The sequence below is a fragment of the Colobus angolensis genome, unplaced genomic scaffold (assembly GCF_000951035.1).
Source record: "Colobus angolensis palliatus isolate OR3802 unplaced genomic scaffold, Cang.pa_1.0 Scaffold51, whole genome shotgun sequence".
In the NCBI taxonomy this organism is placed as follows: Eukaryota; Metazoa; Chordata; class Mammalia; order Primates; family Cercopithecidae; genus Colobus; species Colobus angolensis.
In genome coordinates, this window is record NW_012118599.1 from 9,585,608 (window position 1) to 9,591,102 (window position 5,495).

Below are 5,495 nucleotides of genomic sequence, written 5' to 3' on the forward strand. Positions count from 1 at the left end.
TTTGAGAAATGTCTGTTCATATCCTTTGCTCACTTTTTGATGGGGTTGTTTGTTTTTTTCTTGTAAATTTGTTTGAGTTTTTTGTAGATTCTGGATATTAGCCCTTTGTCGGATGAGTAGATTGCAAAAATTTTCTCCCATTCTGTAGGTTGCCTGTTCACTCTTTTATAGAGACGGGAGTCTTGCTATGTTGTCCACACTTACCTCGAATTCCTGGCCTCAAGTCATTCTCCCACCGCAGCCTCCAAAAGCATTGGGATTACAGGTATGAACCGCTGTGCCCACCTGTGACATACTTTTGGATCCTTGCTAGTTATAATTTAAAAAGAGGACAAGTTCTTTTCAATCAGTCTTTAAATCGTTGTGCAAAAGTGGCACTGGATACACACAAGTAGGTCAAGAAAACTGAGCTGAGGCAAAGAAGCATGGATGTTGCTGAATGAAACTTGAATGCATTTTCCTTTTCAGTTTTTGATCAAGGTGTCAATTCTTTTCAAAGGAATTCTTTTGTTTCTAGCATAAGTAAAGAAGACATTGAGTACTATTAAAATGTAAAATCAACCCATGCACCAGTGATTACTCTTGGCTAACTTTGGTGGTTGGGGTGCTGAATTTTTAGAATTTTAAACCTATAATTCAGAAATTCAGAACTGCAGTGTCTAGAATGTTCATATCCAGTTACAGACTATGGTTTCTAGAAAAGTATGAATGATCAAGTAAATTGATGCAAATAAAATTATAATTTTCCCATCTCAAGTTCTTGACCATAATTAAGGAATGGCCATACATTTAGATGTAATGCCAATTGTACCTGTAAGGTAGTAAGCAAATTAAACCCCAAAATGATTCAAGTTTTAAAGCCATTCAAGCAACAACAAAGAACTAACTCATGGCCGGGCTCGTTGGCTCACGCCTGTAATCCCAGCACTTTGGGAGACTGAGGCAGGTAGATCAGTTGAGGCCAGGAGTTCAAGACCAGCCTGGCCAACATAATAAAACCCCGTTTCTACTAAAAATACAAAAATTAGAAGGGTGTGGTGGCTCATGCCTGTAATCCCAGCTACTTGGGAGGCTAAGGCAGGAGAATCGCTTGAACCCAGGAGATGGAGGTTGCAGTGAGCTGAGATTGTACTACTGCACTCCAACCTGGGTGACAGAGCGAGACCCTATCTCAAACAAACAAACAAATAATAAAACCAAACTTAAATCATGAAAAGAATAAAAGCAATCCAAACAAAAATAGTAGCAGGATTTTGACTATACTTAATTTGTTAAAAAACAAACAAACAAAAACCTCAAAGGTTCTAAAGGTTTTTCTAACACAGAAGTATACAGATTTTTCACTTTCACTTAAATATGTATTCAGCTAGGTGCAGTGGCTCATGCCTGTAATCCCAACACTTTGGGAGACCGAGGCAGGTGGATTACTTGAACCCGGAAGTTCAAGACCAGCCTGGGCAACATAGTGAGACCGTATCTCTAGAAAAAATACAAACGTTAGTTGGGTGTGGTAGCACACTTCTGTAGTCCCAGCTACTCAGGAGGCTGAAGTGGGAGGATCACTTGGACCTGGGAGGTCGAGGCTGCAGCAAGCTGTGATGGTGCCACTCTACTCCAGCCTGGGCCACAGAGCGAGACCCTGTCTCGAAAAAAAAAAAAATACTCAACAGTATGGCTCCACAACAAACTTGGAAAACTTCAGAAGTCAAAGGTTTGACATTTTACGAGCCAACTGTAAAACTCCTTTTGATTTTATTGATTCAAGTCACAACATATGGAAGGGCGTCAAGAAAGTGATGTGTCCACGTGAAAGAAGACTTCTGTAGCAATTTAGATAAACTGTAGCACTACTTGCTCCTCCCGCCCTCAGGAAGAAAACTGATACTTTCTATAGGTTCCTTGCATCATGGTATCCCCAAACACCATGGCATAATATCCAGAATGAGGGCAGTCTTACTATCTGTCCAACTCTGTCACTAACTGGTAAGTCAAATGATAACATCCCATACACAAATCACCAACTTTGACAGCACGGTTTATCATTTGCTGTCATATATATTAATTGGAAATTTTGAAGGTTCAACATTAAATGGGCCTGAGAGGTAATTTTTAAGATAAAATTATTCAGCAACTTGCAATGCATAAATATATCACAAATTCTATCTCAATCATTCATTCAATAAATATTTACTCAGTGAATATTTATTTGTCATGTATTACATGCCAGGCACAGTTTGAGGCTCTGGGAAGATTACTCTGCTCTTGTTATACTCATAGCATGGTTGTTATAAACAACATTTAAATTTGACAATCTCTACTCATAATTCAGCTTGCCAAGATTTAAAAGAAATAATTCATTCACGAAGCATGCTTTAGAATGTATGAAGTGAGAATATCTCAATGTAACTTTTTCCATTTTCTAGAACAAAAATGTTAATGTAAACGAGATGCAGTGGTTTGAAGCTGTCAAGAAGTTTAAAGTGGCTAACCATGGTAAAATTCCCATTTCTCCAAATGATGAGTGTGAATTTTCTATATAAGGGAGCAGCACAGTCTATATTCTCATAAAACATGTCTTAAGCACTTAAAATGTGGGAGCTGCTTTGAACGTATCATTATTACTGGTGATGGAAGAGTATGAATATAAAAACTGAGGCATTCAAATCTGGACAGAAGTGCACATGGGCTACTCCCAGGTGCAAGAATGTATGGAACAGCACAGGAGTCTTGAGACCTGTAAGCAGCAGGCAATGAGAGAAACAGCAGGGCTAAATACTGGATAGGGCAAGCCCCTGCTAATGAGGCTAAAGATAAAGCTGGAAAAAAGGGGTACTAGTATTGACTTACTGATGCAAGGAGCTAATTTTCAGATTTTTTGCCTTTCCCAATACTTCCAATTCTCCTCACTTTAGCCTCTCTGGATTGATCAGAGATAAAAGTAAATATTTTGTTCATTCTAGTCACGAAACTGTTTACTTGGATGGTCAGTCCTCTGTATCTGTGGCTTCTGCATCTGTGGATTCAACCAACTGTGGATTGAAAATATTAGGGAAGGCTGGGCACAGTGGCTTACGCTTATAATCCCAGCACTTTGGGAGGCCAAGGCAGGTGGATCACCTGAGGTTGGGAGTTTGAGACAAGCCTGGCTAACATGGAGAAACCCTGTCTCTACTAAAAACACAAAAATTAGCTGGGCGTGATGGCAGGTGCCTGTAATCCCAGCTACTTGGGAGCCTGAGGCAGGAGAATCACTTGAACCTGGAAGGCAGAGGTTGCAGTGAGCCAAGACTGCGCCATTGCACTCAAGCCTGGGCAACAAGAATGAAAATTCATCTCAAAAAAAAAAAAGTAAAGAAAAGAAAATATTAGGAAAAATAATTCTGCAAAGTTCCAAAAAGCAAAACTTGAATTTGCCGTGCTCTGAGGACTATGTTGACTCCACACGAATGAAGTGATGTGTAGGCATTGTATTAGGTAATACACTTAATAGAGATGATTTATATAGGAGGATATGCATAGATTACATGCAATTACTACACTATTTTATACAAAGGACTTGAGTTTTGGTGTCCTCTGGGGTGCGGTGGAAGGGTGAGTTCTAGAACCAGTCTCCCACAGATACCAAGAGATGACTATACTATTTCTACCAATTATGCATATGCCCTCAATCTTTGAGGAAAGATAATTATTTCAAATTCTGTAATCTATGTTTACATTTGAAGAAGCCTCAGCTCTCTGTGTAAAATGAAGAGGTTGGTAACATCACATACAGCAGAGACTGTAAGTAACAGAAAACTTGGCTCTAACTGGCCTAAATAACTCAGAAGACTCACTGGATCACATAATGGCCCAAATGGGTCTTATTCCAATGCCCAGTCAAACCGTATTAGTTTGCTAGTGCTGCCGTCATAATAAAGTACTACAGACTGGTGTTAAACAACAGAAGGTTGTTTTCCCACATTTCTGTAAGGTAAAAGATGGATATGAAAGTGTCAACAGGGTTGGTTTCTCCTGAGGCCTCTCTCCTTGACTTGTAAATGGCCATCTTGCCATCTTCTCCTCCCTGTGCCCTCACATGGTCTTCCTTCAGAGTTTATCTGAGTCCTAATCTCTTTTTCTCATAAGGACACCAGTGATATTTGATTAGGACCCATCCAGATGACCTCATTTTAACCTAAAAACCTTTTTAAAGACCCTCTCCCCAAATATAGTCGCATTCTGAGATTCTAAGGGTTAGGACATTAACACATGAATTTTGGGAGGACCCAATTCAGCCTATAATACCCACCCTAATGACACAGACCTGACTGTGCTAATTAACTTAGGCTCAGGTTTCTGAGTCAATGAGATAACCTACACTGCTAAGTCAAGTCCATCCCCAAAGTACATTGGCAGCATCAGGGAGGACTGGGTGAAAATGAGGCTGGCAGAGGGAATCAGCAGAGCTGGCAACAACCACCATAGGAAGATTGGCCTAAGCTATTGCTAAGACTACTTCTAGCTCTAAAATGCAATGATTCAAAATTCCAACAATTTTTTCTCACAAGGTACTAAATATTAACTCAATACACAGCAATAGGTGGAATTTTGATGACAGTAAATCAGAGATACGGGATTTAAAAAGTTATACTGCCAGAGAAGCCAGCAGGGAAGGATGACATTCTACGAGAGGCATAACTCTATTATCTCTTTATAGTGGTAATGGAAAATAAGAGCATGAGCTCCAGACAAGTATGGATTAAGGAAAGAAGGAATCATTTGGCTGAATGTAGGGAGGGAACAATGTGGTTCAGCATGTCCTACATTTCATCCCATTGCATGTGGTAAAGGTTCTATAAATGTCAAAGGGTATTGGTAAAGACAGTTGATGAAAAAGTTCTTCACCTTTTGACTCAATCTTTGATTGTGTTAGGTTAAACCAAAAGGAATTCACATTTTGTAGGTTAAAATGATTAAATATTGGCAAATTCATGGTCTATCCTGGTAAAGACCCTTCTTAGTAAGCTTTAAAGGTATGTATTCTAAAATAAAGCAGCAAAAATAAAAGGTTTATAAAAGGAAATATCTCAGAACTCAAATTCCCTTTCAGCCTGATGGCTCCTATAGACTTTGTTTATGATACAATGCAAAATTATGACAATGACAATCTTGGCTGATTTAGGAAAAGCTTAATTATATTTTACATGATCTGTTGTCTATGTCTGAGGAATATATATAATAAATCTAAAAGCATTCAGCAAAGTAATAAAAATTGTGACATTTGTTAGTTTTAATTATCTTAAACATCTTTCCTACTTGTTATAAGTAAATGAATTTCAAACTATAGATGGGAAAATATGATTTTCTGAGTTTTACATGAATAGTAGATACATGACTTGTCTCCCAATTTCACTCTCTCTACCTTCTCTAGCTTCTAACCATATTGGCACTGAAACCTCAAGACTGACTTGATGGGTCATTTGTTTTGTTTGGACCTCAAGTTAGAATTTTTAAAA